Genomic DNA, 18776 nt, shown 5'->3' on the forward strand with positions numbered 1-18776 from the left:
ACCCCCAGTTTGAGAAATGCTGGTCTCCCCTGTGGAATCTGTATAGTATAGGATAAAAGCACACAAAAGACCAGATTTCATGGGGGGAGACTAGATTTCACAGTCCATGATGTGTTTTTCATGGCTGTGAATTTGTTAGGGCCCTAATCATGAAGATACCATATGTGAAAGAGCCTGTTACCTGCCCAGCAGCCAAACACGTTTCCATATCTTCCTTCCAGCAGGTGACACTAGGAAAAGCTCCTCTCTTTGAGCTGGGGCAGATGAAAGGGGACCTAAAAACAAAGATATCTCAAGCTGAATTGCTGAGAAAAGCTAGAATGCAGGTGTCCCAGTACCATTACACATATGAAGAATACAAAATGAAAAAATGAATCTTATGCAAAAAGAGTCACACTAGGAGGGTAAAGACCAGATTCCTGATGTCCACACAACAATTTTAAGTGCAGGTACGGTCCATGCAGATGGCAAGTAGGTAGATTGTAGTAACTGCCACTTACTTCAAAAACATTTGATAGGAGAGAAGTTAAGATGGCAATTTGAAATAGTGTTAGTAAAAGAGCACTGGCTGTTACTGCCCATACAGGACTGAACTTACTGATAGCATGGCAATTCTAAACATTGGCACTTTATCCTGGTGTGAAGTTGTTACATACCGTAGCTCTCCAAACACATTATGAAATCTATGTATATTCTGTTTAAAAATTACTCTTTAGTAATGCATCTGATGAAGTGGGCTGTAGCCCACGAAATCTTATGACCAAATAAATTTGTTAGTCTCTAAGGTGCCACAAACACTCCTCATTCTTTAGTATAGATTATTATAACTTACAGCCCTGTCAAAATGTAGGTGCCCTCTTTTAATTTCTTGAATTTAAACTTTCTTGAATTTAAGAACCAAATGCTATAACTGAGTGCTTTCTTTACAAGCTTGACTTTTGAATTTTTGGCTAAATTCTCTATACCGTTTTGTACCTCTTTCCGTCCTCCGCCTTGCACAGCAGTGAATTTTACACACATGCAGGGAGCCTGCTCAAGGGGCAATGCAACATTTAAATCCCACTTAATAATTTTATATCAATAACTTAACTGGTGAATAGGCCTTGTGTTGTCCTTCTGCATAATGGTAAATTTTACCCTATTGGAGGAATAAACTTGGTTCAATTAATCAAAGCATTTTTGCTGAAGAAACAAGTCCAACAAAGTCTTATTTTCATCAAATCCTGCCTGCATTAGGGCTTCGAACCAGTGGGCAAATTTGTGAAACACTAGATGTATTCAGCAGCACAGCACTTTACATTTGGCAGTAGTGAAGAAGTTAATTGACACTTTGCCAATGTCAGCATGTTTCTACTACATTCCAGGGGTCATATGTGTTCACTGTAGTGGCTAATTTTACACGAATGGCTGAGTCTTATGAAAGAGCTGGTGTAGACAGCTAAAGTTATTGGGCCAAACTTTTCCTTCACTTACTCCTATGCAGACCCACTCAGTTTAGTGGTAACCCGACACCAACAAAATTAGAGCTTCTGAATGTTGTATAAAAGTATCTGGGCTCAATTCTGCCCTTTGCTATGCCAGCAGAAGGCCATTTGGGAACAATATTCTTATTTTACTTTTTACAAGTGTAAATCTGAAGAAACTCCATCGGCTTCAGTTGACCATAATTTTGTCATTGTTTGGGATATTGAATTCCTCACTGAAATCAATGGGCACTTCTGATTACTAGTTAGGGTGACCAGATTGCAAGTGTGAAAAATCGGGACGGGAGTGGGGGGTAATTGGCACCTATATAAGAAAAAGCCCCAAATATCGGGACTGTCCCTATAAAATCGGGACATCTGGTCACCCTATTACTAGTAGATGGTTTGGTATGGTGAAACAGCATTACTTAGGAATTACACCAGTGTAACTGAAATTAATATCTGTACCTTTGAATTTAATGGGTTTGCAGGTACAGGATTTGCCACATGGACTTTTTATAGACAACATCAGGACAGCATTTTGAAAAACTGAACCTGAATATCCGTTCACATGATTTTTCTATATTTGCATGCACATTTAGCATAATTGTGTGTGGAAATAAGGTATATGCACATGGAATTTGGATGTATGCACTTGCCCAACTGGCATGAACAAGTGTAGTAATTTCACATGTATTTTAGCACCAGGATCTTGAGCCTCCTTTGAAAGAAGGGGGAAAGAAGTTGTTCCTGAATGCTTACATTTTTCAAATTCTGTGCCAGATTTTTATACCCCCTATTTACAATCAGTTCTATGGTACTCCACAAATAGTCCTGTTGACTTCAATGAAACTACTCGTGAGGTGAGGTAAGCTAGTATCATTATGTGTAGTAGTATCATAATCTGGCCCTTTGATGGTAGCATTTTAATTTTAAAAGTGGTTTTATTTCTCATTTTTAATGGATAAGGTATTTCAATTATTTGTCTAAACAAAGTAATAAAGAAAGCAGTATCAAGTCAAAACCTGTGATTAGTCAGGAAAATGGCCACATTAGAAATGAAAAGCTCTGCATGTACTGTATATGTTTATGATTAAATTGTTCAGTGTAAATATATTTATAATGAATATTTTTGACTCTAGTAGATCTTTAATTCTTTTTAATTCCCACTTTTGAACCGCACACTTCATTTGGTCACCCAAAGCTTTTGGGGCCAGATTGTGGCATTTGGCACAGCTCTGAACTAGGATGTGCAAAATCCACAACCTCAGAAGTAGCCGTGGGAGGTGCTGTGACTGACTCACACCTCTGATGGTCAATTCCTTTCTCTTTCCCCTCACTCCAGTGGTGGGATGGGGGAAGCAGTAACTTGCAAAACCAGCAGCAAATGATGACAGCCGCCATGCCGGTATGGGTGGGAAGGCCAGCGAGTGTGTTGTGGGGCAGAGGGAGATGAAGCCCATTCACTGCCTCTAAACCGAAGTGCAGAGCCCTCTTGATCCTGTGCACCCAGATCCAAGGGCAGGGTAGCTGGCATACGTGGGTTTCTACTTCTCCTTATTCCTTGTGTTGGTATGTAATGAAAGTCACCATCTACCTGGGGTTCCTGCAAATAAAAGGGCTACAATTCTATTGCATGCAAAATGGTCAAGTGTGCATGTGTTGAATGGTTTCTGTTGGCTTTGTAGTTTTTCGTCTAATGTGGTCATCATGGGGAAATATTTAGTCATTTAAATATCCAAATTAAACAACATGCAAATGGGGCTACCATGAAACTTTCATTCAAGGATTTTCAAAGCTCTTTCTAAAAATTAATTGACTAAGGGTACGTCTTCACTACCCGCCGTATCGGCGGGTAGCAATCGATTTATCCGGGATTGATATATCGTGTCTCGTTAAGACGCGATATATCGATTCCCGAACGTGCTCACTGTCGACTCTGGAACTCCACCAGAGCGAGCAGCGGTAGCACAGTCGACGGGAGAGCCGCGGCCGTCGATCCCGCGCCGTGTGGACCCCAGATAATTCGATCCAAGATACTTTGACTTCAGCTACGCTATTCGTGTAGCTGAAGTTGCGTATCTTGGATCGACCCCCTCCCCCCCAGTGTAGACCAGCCCTTAGCCACCCAACAGCTCTGCGATTCGGTAAGGCAAAGGATCACTTCACCCAAGACTGAAATGTAGCCACTGCTATGATGAAATGTGGCAACTGTGTAAATGCTGAATCCTGCTCCAGTGACAACAATGGGAGTGTTGCCACGGACCTCATACCAAAGCTGGCGCAGGTCTGAAGAGGGCTCAGAAATGCCACACCGCAGTTTCAGGAGCTTAGAAGATTTCTACAGGGGAAATCTAGGTCAACAGATGGAGCTGGCATTTCTCCAGGACATGGGGGTTAATATCTCCCCTCTTATTAAAAATGTGCCTTGGGACACATGTGGCCAAGACCTCCTTTTTATAGCTCAGCTGAAAAATACCTTTTCTGTCACTTTTTTTTTTAAATAAGAATGAGGTCATAGAGGGCTAGATCTTCAGCGATTGCAAATTGACATTGTTCCATTGAAGTCAATGAAGGTTTGTTGACTTATTCCAAGTAAGGATCTGTCCTATAATATCTGGTGCTTTGCCATACAAACTGATAGGCAGCACAAGATGGGTGAAAATGATGAAATGTCAGTCCTGCAATGTATTACTGCAAGTGAAAACTAGTGCTGGACAAAGTTTTCAAGAACATAGTTGTCTCATTTGGATGACTTCAATTAACAATTTCCTTGAAACACGCTTGACCTTTTTGGCTTAGTACACTTTAAAGTGAAATGCAGGGTGCCAGTCTAATCCACTCAGATCCAGAAAGTTCAACAAATATCCTTAAGGCACACATCCTGTGACTTGGTTTAATCTTATGATCAGAGGAGTGTCACTTGACGTGTTAGGTACTAATGACTTAGAACCAGGTTGACCTATTGCACAATTAGGAGACCATTTATGCTCAGAACATAGGGAGCAAGGGAAAAAAAATTAAAAATATTTTGCTGTAAAAGGATACCAGTTCATATCATCTAAGTAGTAGGAAAGAAGCTCCTAGAAATACTGCTATTTTACATGGGAACAGTTTGCATTAAAACTAAGTATCCTATGAAGTCTCCATTTTTAAAGTGAACCTGGTGATGTGCCGGAAATGCCATCTTACGGATCAGAACACTTACAACTCTGTTTGTTTTGTTGGCTATCGCTGCTGTATTTCATTCAATTAACTATAGTATTTCATGATGACTTCAACCCTGCTATGGCATCACTATGGCTATTTCAAATCAGCTTTGTTCTTATGTATTGAACTTTCTGCAAATCAAAATGGCTAATTGCCTGACTACCACCAAAATGTTTTTCTCTGGTCTCGGTGAAGTAATCATTTTGAAATGGCAGGCTTATATGGAAAGAATATGTGCTCTTTATTTTGTTCAGTCAATCGAATTGCTGGATTGCCTGAAAATTTCAGAACTTTTCATTTCAGATAGATGGAGACACACAATGTGCTAGAGATTGTCTGACAATTGAATGGACAGCTTTTATGGTTTTAAGAGATTTATAATAAATGTGGTGGGTGCATATTGCTCCATCATGTACCCCTATAATTAGGTGCTTCAACCGCTGCTCAGAAATCAACTCTCAACTGTTGTGATTAAATCAGGGGATTTCCCCATGGCATCATAGAAGAGGAAGAGGGACTAGTTCCCTCCACTATACATCCCTCTGCCCTGGCTTGGAGCTCCATGTATTTGGGGACTCATGCATTGAGAGAGAATGTGAGGGAGGGGATGGGAATGATAGTACATCACTGTTTCTAGACTCATCGCTGACACTAGAGGAAATATCCCTGCTCTTCAGAAACTCTTCTAGGACTTCATCATAATTAGCTTTCACTCTTTAATTTGGAGATTTCATTTTTCTCATATAGACATAACTGAAAGTGCACTTAGATGGAAAGCTACTGGAATTAAATCATTCATCTTGTACACTTGGTATCTTACATTACAGGGGTGGCCAAACTTACTGACCCTCTGAGCTGCATACGACAATCTTCAGAAGTTCGAGAGCCAAGGCACACCTGTCAGGGCTCAGGGCTTCAGCCCCATGGGAGGTGCCTGCCAGGGCTCAGGACTTCAGCCCTGTTCCTGCTGAAGCCCCAAGCCCCAGCAGGTGTGCCTCGCAGGTCAAATACCCTGAGACCTCTCCCTGCAGAGCTAAAGCCTCTACCCCACCACCCCGCTGCAAGGCAGAAGTCCAGAGCTCCTCCCTGCCCAGTCTGGTAGGTGGAGAATGGCGGCGTGAGTGTGTGGGGGGGCTCCATGACCCTCACTTTAATGATAAAAGAGTTTTATGTGGCTCACGAGCCACAGTTTGGCCACCCCTATTACATTAGAAGTGGGTATCAAACAGGCATTCTAGATCTGATCATTCTAGATCATTCTAGGTCTGAATTTAGTGGGTGTTAGGATCTCAAATCTTTTATCTTCCACTTCCGGGTTCCAGATCTGACTGGATACAAAAACTCAGAAATGGTTTCAGGAGCAGAAATTAGGCCTTGATTCTGCCAAATTCATTCCCTCAGTCCCTTGGCAAGATCAAGAACTAACTCTTTAAAATATGTATATATTTTAATCCAACCAAACCCTGCCTAAGCAGTTACAGATAGTGCTATTTTTTTTCAAAACCAGAAGCTATACTATTCATTCAAGTTGTCCTGTCATCACCATTGATTGGCTTTCCTCAATGAATTTTCCCTAGCATCTGTTTTGTTTCAAATGAAATAAATAGCAAGCTTTTCACGGAAGGGACCATATCTACCCATGTGTTTGGATAGTGCCTATTACAACAGGGCCTGATCCTGCTTGGAACCCTTGAGCGCTTCAGTAATAAACTTTTCAGAATTTGCAAATCAGGCATTGAGACAGAGGGCCAGATTCTCAGCTGAAGTAAATTGGCAAAGTTTTGCCCAGCAAGGTTAAATGACTTGCCCACAGTCAGAGAGAGAGTGTGAAGCAGAGCAACAAATAAGATCTAATATTCTGAATCCCTGTACAGTACTTTAACCACAAGGCTGTCCTCTTCCAATCCATCTCCACCAATTCATTCCATTTGATACAATGATTTTAATTACCTCTCTGTCGTTAAGATATTTTTTCTTATATTTGTTTGTAGTTCTTACTTCATTGCTGGGAGAGAGGAAAAAACAAACAAAAAAAACCCACCAACCGCATGACTTGGTTATTAATAACTAACATAAAATTTTATGTTCTTGGCAAAGCTCCTTTTGAAAGGTTGTTGCTGCACAGCTGCTGTTTCATCTCAGTGATAACTAGCTATCTGAGAAATTTCAGTCTCGTTTCAGGCTAGGTTATAGCACTTACTCTTACTAGGTCTTGTAATCATTTACTCATTCATTCACGTAGTCATTCATTCAGACCATAGCGCATGTGTGCTCCGGATCCTGTTTGATCTATTGGCAGGTTATAATCTCATTGATCAAAGGAAGTTACTCATCTGTTTTGGGCACCTTTTTGGCTCTTTCTATTTCTAAATTAACTTGAGGCCATAGTCTGCCCCAAACACCCTCTGACATTAGCAGTGCTAGGTATGTGAAATGAAGATAGGATACAGCCCTTGGTTTATTTAGTATATTCCTAAAGAGTCCAGTTTTGTTTTTCTTGGTAGTCTGATATCTTGTGCTACAGGGTTCAGCCATGGATCCAATAATCATAATACCATTAGAAAGTGTCTGCAGAATCTCTGTTCTGCAGATGATGCATAGATGTATTAACTATTAATATGGTTCTTGTACTGAAATCTTGATACTATCCTTATGCCTGTCATCTATTTGGCCTTCAGTGAATTCCCTCACCATAAATATATTACGTCCAGAAATCTCTGTTAAAAGTTGAGGTCACAAAGTGGACCACTCAGAAGTTAGTAAATGCCGGAATTAAGGTTGCCCATGCAACCTTCGTTTGTTCCACTTGTACATATGCATTATGATAGTCTTTAAATACATGATCACATAATAGTTTTTCCACAGGACCCTAGCCTCATTCAGTTCTCTGTGAGGAGAGAGTGTGCCCATTGTAGTTGGAATCTTTGGAGAATTTTGCTGCCAAACTCTAACAAGTCTACTAATCATATGGAAACTGAGTTTTGTATTTTATTTTATTTTATATGAAAGAGGTTTATAACTTGGCCAAGTTTGGGAGGATTTTCTGTTGCATGACAAAAGTTACATCCCTGACATCAGGGCTGCCCCCTGCCTTATTTCAAGTTTCTGATTCAAACCATGGAGCTGCTAGAGCTCTTCAAGAAAATAGGTACAACAATTATTTTTAACATGGGGAAAAAATGTATTTTTCCTTCATCTCATTTGCAAAAATGGCTAAACCATTTTAGCTGGGGAAAACCAACCAAACGAAACCAGTCAGAGAGACACCTGGCATGGAAATTTTTAACCTGAATGGTGAAAGTTTGAGATTTAATAAGCATAGGCACCAACTCCATGGGTGCTTTGGGGCTGGAGCATCCACGGGGAAAAAATGGTGGGTGCTAAGCACCCACTGGCAGTCCCCCTATTACCTCTCCACACCCTCCCCAGGGCCTCCTGCCTGCTGGCGAGCATTGCAGATCAGCCCCTCCACCTCCCTCCCCACGGGGTGGAGGTGGGAAGAGGTGGGGGTTGGGGCCTTGGGGCCTTGGGGGAAGGGATGAAATGGGGGCAGGGCCTATGGCAGAGCCAGGGGTCGATCCCTCCTGTCTGGCACTTTGGAAAGTCGTATAAGCAACTGAAAACATAGGGTTTTATAATGGGTAGTGTCAGGCATCTATAGGTGTTGCTACCTGGACCCCCTATAATGATGAAACTGCTACTGAATGAACCGGGTTCAGTGTTTCCTATTCTTCTTCTTCTTCTTCTTCTTTTTTCCTTAAAAGAAATAACAAATGTACCCTTCTGTCTGGAAGTACAGTATTTAAATGAATTATGTAGGGTTGTCAAATAGTTATTCAGCTGTTTGCAGTATACACTACTGTTAGATTGTCTTATTGTTTTATCTGTTTTGTTCCCGCAAGAACAAATAGAACCTGGAGGGTCACAACTACTACACGAGCAAATCACAGAGAAATCCCCACTCAAAGAAAATGTTCTTTCCCTGTTCAATCTGTTGAGAGTCTGACTGTTGCTGATCATAGGATTTTCAATCCACAAAAACAGAATGCAACCAGTGGAATTTGCCCTTTCACCTTCACTCCCCTTTTCTGTGAGGCACAAGTTTCTTTTCTTTTCTTTTCTTTTTTTTTTGCTGAGTGAAAGGCAGTTTTTGCTGGTGGAAACTGCTTTTGAGCTTACAGTACAAACTTGCAAAACTGTATTGGCAACAAGCCAGAACTCACTTGCTGTAGTGTAGAGTGCAACTGCCAGACTGCTTATGAAAGGGAAGTGACATGAATACACTGTCACCTGATTCAAAAGTGTTGTATTTGCTGCCTGGTCATGTTGGGTCACCTTGCCATTCCAGTGACAAGCCATGCTGGCCACAGCTCTTCCAGTGTTAGTCATGGGACAAGTGTTCTTATAGAAGGTCACCTGTGCTTTTTCGATCATGCGTGATGCTTTCTCTAACCTCACATGGAGCAGATCTGCCCAACATCATGCTTAAGATGCCAGTAGCTGCTGGTGCCTTCTCTGCACTGGCACTCCTACCTTTGTTACCACTGATGGAGTTGCACTGGTTGTATTGCAACAGTAGGAGATTTCCCCAACATTGTCAGTGTAAGGCCACTGGGGTTAGAGGGTCATTTAAAAATGCAGAAAAGAATAATTTCTCAGTATTTGCCTCCCCATCACATTTTTATTTAGATCACTAACTATGACTTTAGGTGCCTAACTTAGGAACCCATGTTTAAAAATTTTTGCCTTGGATCTCTCTTCTGCTTTAACGTAGTCAGTAAAAGTCTTACTGAGGGTGAAATTCTTTGCTCTGCAGGACCAGCACAAGTCCGATTCATTGACTCTCTTTTGTGCCCTGTGCAGCTCATCTGCACAGGGGTGAATTTCATCCTCTATGGACTGTGTGAGACTGGAAACACTGGGTTTCATCCTCTGGTACTGTGCTCCTGGTAAAAGTTCTAGTAATCTGAGATCAGCACCACTGACAGATGTTGGAAACATCCAACAAACTGTTCTCCAAAACTGTTTCAGGAGGGACCTTTCAAAAAAAAAAAGAAGTGTAAGGGCTGATATCACTGTTTCCTATAGTAATTTGGGGAGCAGCAAGTAATCTAAACATCATCTGCCATGTGATAAGACACTATATGATAATTGTTCTTAATGTGTCTCCTAATAGTGGGATTTAATACTCAAAAATGTTTTTATTAGAGTCATGTTTCTTAACCTATAAATAAGGCTACGTTTTAGTCACGGGTATTTTTAGTAAAAGTCACGGACAGGTCACGGGCAGTAAACAAAAATTCACAGCTTGTGACCCATCCATAACTTTTACTATATGCCCCTGACTAAAACTTGGTGGTGGGGGGGGGGGGCTGCCCAGGGGCACGGTGAGTGCTGGGATAGGGCAGCCTGGGTGCAGGGGGAGGCGGTGGCGAGTAGCTTGGGACCCCTGCTGGTGCTGCAGGGAGTTGGTGGGGCTGGCAGGCTCCCTACCTGGCTCTGCTCTCCATTCCCCATTCCCCCTCCATTCCTCCCCTCCATTCCCCCTGCAGCAGCAGAGTTTGGTTGTGGGAGGATGAGGCGAACTCTGAGCGGCTCTTACCTGGGGGGCTCCCCAGAAGCGGCAACATCCTCCTTGCTCAGTTCCTAGACAGAGTTGTGACCAGGCAGCTCTGTGTGCTGCCTCTGCCCAGAGCGCTGGCTTCGCAGCTCCCATTGGCTGGGAATATTGGCCAATGAGAGCTGTGGGGTCGGTGCCTGCAGATGGAGGCAGCACGTGGAGCTGCCTGGCCACGCCTCCACCTAGGAACTGAGCGAGGGGGATGTAGTCGCTTCTGGGGAGCCCCCACCCAGGTAAGCACCACTCAGAGCCCACCTCACCCAATCCCATGGCCTAACCCTCTGGCCCTTCTGACACCCAAACTCTGCTGCTGGATGTGGGGGCGTGGGGGCCCGAGACTGCCCCAGGAGCAGCCAGTGTGACCGGCACAGGGGCTGCCTAAGCGGCCCCTGAATCAGGCACACCAGCCACTGCAGAAATTATGGAGGTCACAGAAAGTCACGGAATCCGCAGCCTTACCTATGAACAGTTATTTATTGTTTTGTGGTAGCACTTAACAGCCAGGGCCCCATTGTGCTAGGCACTAGACAAACATAACAACGAGATGGTCCCTGCCTCAAAGAGCTTACAGTCTAAGTATCAGACTATAGAGAACAGGTCTATACAACAAATAGACAGAGGAACAATGAAAAAAATTCTACATAACTGGTGTATTGCATTGGGTGCAGCTCCTGCTCATGATTCCCCTCCTTTAGTTTGGTAAAAATAAAATGACAAACAACATATCGTGCAAATTGCCTGTAACTACCGTTGACTTCCATGATCTCTAGATCTGAGTCGAGAGCAGGTGCAAAGGGTACACATCATGTAGGATCAGGCTTATTATAGGTATTCCTTTAGAGAAAATAGATTGTGATTTTCTGCTATTGTAACTCCAGTTTTGAAGTCAGAGATATTAAATAGCTTTTGGCTTGGTCAGACAACTGAATACAAGCCTTAAACAAAGAGTATTTTTAATCATGTGGCAGTATTTTTGATACAATTGGAGATCTCCTTAGGGATTTAATGCTGTATATAAAACATTCTTCTGTCTAGACAAACCACTAAGGCTGATGCTTCCCTTTTGACCTTGGTAATTAAAACTTATTCATAGTCACTTCTAATAAAGCATTATTGGAATTGGTGTCTAAAATTAAATTTGTGTGCGCACATCCGAGGCAATAGAACAGATAATAAGAACTGCACTGTCAAAGCTTTCCCCAAGTAAAACTAACCTCTTCCCCTTCATACATAAGTCTCTCATTATACATATGTCATGTTACATATTAACTGGAGTAGAGGGTAATTATGGAAAGCTCCTGTCCTTTGAATTGAAAGAGTGGCTGTCTGTGGGAGATGAGGCCTGAAGCTACTAGTAGAGGGCATTATTACCCATAGGAGGTAATTTTTATTAACCCAAGGGGGAATAGTTCTATTAATAAATTACAAGCCTTAGACAAAGACTTTCAAAAGTGACTGAGACGTCTTTAAAGGGCCTTTTTTTTTAAAAAAAGAAGACGGCTGCACAATACTGTCTGAAAACAGGCCCCTTTTCAAGCTTGGCACTAAGACAACCTAAATTGATACTTTTAAAAATCTTGCCCTGTGTGTGTGTGTGTTTGTGTGTATGTATATTTACAAAGAAAGCCTTCAAAACATGAATTGAGTATAAGTGATGCAGTGATGTTTTCCTGAGTCTGCAGACAGATTGTGACAATGGCTCTGAAAGGTGTGAAATGATCTATTCCTCTCCAAGGAGTTATTTTAAGAAGCCTAATAAATAACAATGTTAACATTTAAATTGTCAACTGTTTCATTGCTGACCAGAATGGAGGTGGATCAGATTATGAGGAGCTGGAAAATCTACTGTGAGTGGCATCTCATTTTAGTGTCATGAGCGGGCACAGTCTGGAATAAATGTGAAAGCCTTTGTATTTGACAGCAGGTCAGCCCACCATAAATCCAGCTGCAGGTGCCTGAATGTGACCGTAGGATGATCTCTATGTTTATGGGCTGAAGAAAACACATAAGTGAAAGCTAAATGAAGGGATACATTAAAAATCCTCTGACCCGCCCACAAGTTCAAGGATAGTATATGTATTTTTGTATCAGTATAAAGGTTTGGGCAGAGGATTTGTTAAGAAAATTATTCATGGTTACTGAACATGTAATTTTTTTGTTATAATTTACAATAAGGGGCATCATATTTCTTCAGGTTATTTTGTGTCACATGGTGTTGTATGTCATAGCAGGTGTAACACAATGTTGTATAACGCTACCTGTTGAACCGTGATGTGAAAATTAGAAGAAATAAAAGCTTTGTCTCACTGTTCTGCCAAAGCACTAAAGTAGCAAATACCCTCTCAAAAGCTATCGGGTAATTCTCTTGTAAATGTAATCCAGGCATAGGTGTTTCATAAGCACTTTAAGACATACTCTTGAAAGATACTGCATGCCATTAAGCTTCCACCTAAGCCAGTGAGCATTGAGGGTGCTCACGACCTTATAGGAATCTCTGAACACCTCACAGGATTGGACCCTCTATTATACCGCATATTACATTACCTAGTTCCCATGAAATGTTTGAATCTTTGCAAATTTCTAATGAATATGTGCACTTAAACAATAGATACAGATACACAATGGTCTTGAATGAAATGTTTTTTCCCACAACCAAGAAAAGATCCCATAACACAGACTTGAACAGAATTCTATTTACTTACCAGATGTTTAAACTAGTTTGATATATACTATTGATATTTGAACACTATTTTACACATAGAGTTTATGAAGAGCTTTTGTTTAGTAGACTCCTGTGTAACGACAGAGAAAAGCAATGTGATCTGATAGCTCAAACCAAAATTAGGCAAGGATTCCAATTGCTATAACATTATCACTTAAACAATGCTAGCTGGGAATTTGTGGCTGTAGGACTGTATGTGTTTATTTAGAGCAAAGATACACAGACAATCTGATGGAAATTTGGATCCATCTAGGGGGGTGTGCCAGACTAGTAAATGGACTTACATGTTCTGTTTAACTAACATTTATAATGCTTGTGTTGGTTCTTGGGGTAGCCAGAACAGAGAGTCTTCTTGTTACCCCCCTGCCTCCAGTGTGAGAGAGTCTTGCTTGTGGCAGTTTCCTGAAATTGCCAGCCCTTCAGCTACTCAAGCACTCTCCTCTGGGCTATGCCAGCCTTTCCTTCGCCTCATAGACTAACAATTGTTGCATCCCAAACCTGAAACCATTTGAGTCAGCCTCAGACACAATCTAGTCACAAAATTTCCAGATCTTCTCACCCAATGGTGCAGCATGCCCCAGTTTATGTTTTATTTTAAACTACCGCTCCTGTAAACCACATAATATTTGTGAGCATTTATAATAAAACAACAACAACAAAAATCTTTACTTAAGAAAGAATAAAGATTTAACTAGAAACAAGAAATAGAGGTGGAAACAAGTGATTACAATACAATACAGAACCTGGGTCTAAGCTTATCAATAGTTACCGTTTCTATCTAATAAAATAGATTTTCCTCCAAAGTTCAGTCAATTGCAAAGCTGGCTGGTTCCTCAAGAACCAGGAGCCAAACTCTCACGAAGGCGTTTGGAAGGGATTTGCTCAGTGAATGGATACAGAGTACCTTTCCCTCCATTCTGTTATATTGAAAACAATCTTTGGTTTTTATTCACAGTCAGGGCAAACCCATGCCTTACTGTAGAGTTTCTTTTCTACTTTTAAGTGGTTTTGACCGTTTGTCATTGTCTCTGACGGTTTTCCATTGACTGTTATGGGATGTGCAAGGGTAGACAATAGAAAAAAATATATAAAAATATATATATATATATATATTTTTTTTTCTACTGTCTACCCTTGCACATCCCATAACAGTCAATGGAAAACCGTCAGAGACAATGACAAACGGTCAAAACCACTTAAAAGTAGAAAAGAAACTCTACAGTAAGGCATGGGTTTGCCCTGACTGTGAATAAAAACCAAAGATTGTTTTCAATATAACAGAATGGAGGGAAAGGTACTCTGTATCCATTCACTGAGCATCACTGAGATGCATTACCTCTACTCCAACTCCATAAAGCATACTTTCATTATAAATATAACATTCATTAAATATTATCCATACATATGTCTCACATTGACTAGGTCCTGACAAGTTCTGAGATTTCTGTAGATACATTACTTTACTCCAGCGGTTCTCAAACATCATTGCACTGTGACCCCCTTCTGATGACAAAAATTACTACACAACCCCAGGTTGGGGGCTGAAGCCCAAGCCCCACCACCCTGGACTGAAGCCCTCAGGCTTCAGCCCCAGGCCCGAGCAAGTTTAACACCAGCCCTGGCAACCCCATTAAAATGGGATAGCGACCCCCTGTGTGGTCCTGAGACACAGTTTGAGAACTTCTGCTTTTAGTCTATAGGGACAAACAGCCTGTAAGACATGTTTGGGGCAGTGAGTTTGTCTGGTCTGAGGTGAGAGCTTTTTGCAAAGAACACGGGGCCCTTTGCCAAGGGGTCTTTGTGTCACGGTGCTACATATTTATTTCTTCTATGTTTAAATCATTCTTTTCCCCCCTATGGATACATGGTGAGAAATATCACTCCATGACTTCCAGTAAAGTAGATATTTTGGAAGACAAGAGTAGATGGCCCTCAACAACTCTCAAGGCCAGGCCTTCAAAATTAAGACAGAAGTTTTAGGAGGCTTCTATGGAAATAGTTCTCACTGCATGTGTTTGTGTGTATTTGTATCAAAGGAGATATCTAGAGAATGGATGTTGTAAATTCTGTATATTGAGTCAACGGTCTGATGATGCACATAAGTCCATGGCCAAATTAGTGATCTCCAAACAGGACCGGCTCTAGGCACCAGCGAAGGAAGCAGGTGCTTGGGGCGGCCAATGGAGAGAGGCAGCACGTCCGGGTCTTTGGCAGCAATTTGGCGGCGGGTCCCTCAGTCCCGCTCAGAGGGAAGGACCCGCCGCCGAATTGCCACCGAAGAATGAAATGGCACGGTAGAGATCACGGCTTTATCTTTTTTTTATTTTTATTTTTTCGCTTCGCCACTTGGGGCAGCAAAAAAGCTGGAGCCGGCCCTGTGTCCAAAGGAGCTGCAGGTGCTCACAACCTCTGAAAATCAGGCCACTTTGTTAGCTGCTTAACACTTGAAAATCTTGGGCCATGTCTGTTTCAGTGGATCTCAGTTAAATAAGAACCAAATCAATTGAAGTAGACTGAACTCCTGTGTCAAGTCTGAACTTCTCAGTAAAGATTTACCAGAGTGATGCATCAATGCATGATACATTAGCTACAAACTGTGCTTACTAAAGGTCAGATCCTGCATCACTAAAGTTGATAAGAATTTGCCATTGACTTCAGTGACTTCAAGGGTTATTGAAAAGTCATCTACAGTACAGTCTGTTTCAGTAAGTACATTACTTCACTATATGCCTCAAAATTTAATAATTACATTGATAGAATGTGGAATATATGTAGGTTATTTTTTTAAACAAAAACTGTTATTTGATGTATGTGTAATCTTTGTACAATGCTGCAGTCAGTTTTGATGTTTCAAGTTAGTGCTGTTTAGCTACAGAGGGGGAACACTTTATTTCTGATACATAATTTATTTTATGATAGCAGAAAAATAGACTTATGAACATTTTCATGCATACAATATGTTAGTTGAAATAAAAATGTAAAGGGGAAACAAGTAAATGACTGGTTTAAAAAGTAATGACCATCTGATATTTTAATCCTGTTAAACATATTTCATAGGAAGTTTAGACAAAGTAAAGCTAAAGTTCAAGGCCTTGTATTGGAGAACCCATGAACATATGGACATACCCTAAGGTATTGATTTATTGTCATCAACTGCAAACTTGCAAATAGCTCTGCTTAAAAAAAAACATGTTTAAATCACTTGCTCTGGCTTTTCTCCCCTCAAGTTAAAAAGTAGCCACTCTAGTTAGTCAGATGGTTATCAACCACCAGCTAGTTCTCTTTGCGGATCCTCCAATAGTCAAGCAGAATTGACACCTGATCCATAGCAATTTCTGCTCACATGATTTGAAATCTACCAAATCAGCTAGGTTCAGCATTTACTCTTTCCTGACACTTTGTACAATTTACCTTTGACCCACATTTTTCAGCTCCTCACAAGTAAAGGAAAAGGCAGATGCATTGTATGAACACAAAAATGGGTTATGGACCCATAGTATGGCCTTCTACATACACAAACCTTTACAATAGGGAGAAGGAGGAAAAAAATCTCTATATCCAGGTCAGGTAATAAAGAAATTTAAACAAACCACTAAATATTTTATATATATACACAGATGTCATAGTAAACATACTGCCAAAAGCACTAGGTGAACTGATTTAATGAAATGTTCAATAAGAACACTTTGTACATTTTACTGAAAGAACATTCCATTGTGTGAAAGAACAATTTGAAGGAATGATTAATAGTATTACTGGCTTCTGTGATGAATAATTGCAAAAGTATAATTTTATTAACCTAAAATGGCACATACTGTATCTAGCCTCAATTGAAGACTAATACAAAAGAGAAATGCTGTATGTATGTAGAAAGGAAAATGTTTACAGCCAGAGAAAGTACTTCTTATTGTGTATAAGAAGAATTTGAAACAAGCGATAAAACATTGATAATGGGAATTGTCTGGACTTTACAGTACTCATGAAAAGCAGTTACCAGGCAACCTCTGGGTCACCTATTTCTTGCACACACTAAATCAGAGTTGTAATAATTATTGCAATGCACTTTACATGGTTTTTCAATCTGGAATAAATAAATCTTAGACTGCTATTACTTCCTCTCTTTTATGCAGGGATTTAGGCACATCCTTCCCAGGCCCCATTAGCACTGATGAGAGTTGTGTATAAATCCTCAGATATCCAGAGGAGACTACACCTGTAATTTTTCAAAATCGCTATTAATCTATAGATATAGAGTGAAACAGAAAAATGAGACTCTTGCATAAGAAATTGAATACCCTGGGCTGGATCTTCCAGCCCAGAGCATAGCAGCTGAACCCCCCCCCCCATAAATTGCGTGACATGGATGCAGAACAATGCACAAGAGAGTGCTTGTCTCTATGCTCCTGTCATGTGCAGGCAGCACTGTGCCAGACTGCAGTGCAGATGTAAATTGAAGGTGTGCTACCGTGGAACCAGTGGCGTAGCCAGGTTCTAAGAGCAGGGGGAGCAAACATTAAAAAGGGGCCCCCCTTGGCTCCTCCTCTGGCCACGCCCCACTTGGCTCCTCCTCTGGCCGCTCCGCACACCACCACCCCCCTTGGCTGGCTCCTCCGGCCGCACCGCGCCCTCCCCCCCATGGCTCCTCCGGCCATGCTGTGCCGTCCCACGCCCCCCCCCCATGGCTCCTCCGGCCATGCCGTGCCGCCCCATGGCCCCCCCCCATGGCTCCTCCGGCCGTGCCGCCCCCTCCCCATGGCTCCTCTGGCTGTGCTGTCCCCCCTTGCCTGCAGGAGCCCAGCGCTGGCCTGGCAGGCCAAGCTTCAGAACGGAGCGTGGGCCCCACCCGCTGGCACCATGGTAACCCCTAACTAAGGAGCCGCTTTTGGAAAATGTGCTGAGGGAAAGCAGCTGCTTCCCATGCACCTCCCCTAGCTACACTACTGCGTGGCATGGGGGTGTTGAACTAGGAAAAGTGGAAGCAATGGTACAGAGCCACTTTGCCAGTGGGATGGATTGACCCCAGCCATGCACATGTAACCCAGGGAAGAATAAACTAAAGCAGTCATGAGGAGCTTTAAATTACACACAATACTTGTGGGAGCCAGGGAACCATGCACAATAGCAAGAAAGCAGATGAGAGATGTATAACATCACTTGGCCTATGCTCCATCCCAAGTACCGCAGGAAATATTTTAGTGTAAAGAAACTACTGTGATCGCATATTATTAACACCTAGAGGGATAAAGATAAATATCTTCTGCATCATTGGTCAATGCAGACAGCGTACTCGAGAGCAGTCTGTGTGAGGATATATTCGTTGTAGCATTCTGCTAACATGTGCTTCTAATGTTTCTCCACTCGTTCATTCTATGTTACTGCTTTCCCCATTTCATGAGCAACCTGTTAACACAACCGCTATCTCCAGTTGGTCTTAGCCTCTTAGTGCTGTTCTGCCTCCAATTTCTCCATGATGTGGCTTGACCACAATTGGTGAGCTTCTTAACCTGTTTCTCGTTTCCCCAATCTTTTCAGTTGGCTTTTCCATTTGCAGTAGTACCTCCCCTATGACCTAATTTAGCCATATAGCACTTTTTGTTTATTGTGTGCACACTGTTCTGAGGGATGATATGGCACGATTAGTTTGTCTGCAATTGTACATGACTGTGTGGGCCTTTTTTATTTTACTAGTGTGTTTTTTCATGGAGAAATCAAAGCTTTAATAATTCCCTGTCAGTCTCTCTTTTTTGTTAATTACAACAAT

The 18776-nt window shown here is 41.7% G+C and overlaps 2 long non-coding RNA genes across 4 annotated transcripts in view; one reads left to right on the plus strand and one right to left on the minus strand.

The window, feature by feature from the left end:
* The window catches only part of LOC135973177 (uncharacterized), a 54557-nt gene that overhangs the window by 28673 nt on the left and 7108 nt on the right, over positions 1 to 18776 (minus strand). Inside the window, exon 2 of one of the 2 annotated variants that reach the window (XR_010589882.1) lies at positions 182 to 275. The exons of the other annotated variant lie outside the window; for it this stretch is intronic. This is a non-coding gene — a long non-coding RNA (uncharacterized LOC135973177). The remainder of the gene's footprint in view (positions 1 to 181; positions 276 to 18776) is intronic. 2 annotated transcript variants of the gene reach the window in all.
* The window catches only part of LOC112060308 (uncharacterized), a 38476-nt gene continuing 35169 nt past the window's right edge, over positions 15470 to 18776 (plus strand). For both annotated transcript variants that reach the window (XR_006175844.2, XR_002889636.3), the window contains exon 1: positions 15470 to 15720. This is a non-coding gene — a long non-coding RNA (uncharacterized LOC112060308). The remainder of the gene's footprint in view (positions 15721 to 18776) is intronic.

This window comes from Chrysemys picta, chromosome 1 (assembly GCF_011386835.1).
Source record: "Chrysemys picta bellii isolate R12L10 chromosome 1, ASM1138683v2, whole genome shotgun sequence".
NCBI classification, from domain to species: Eukaryota; Metazoa; Chordata; order Testudines; family Emydidae; genus Chrysemys; species Chrysemys picta.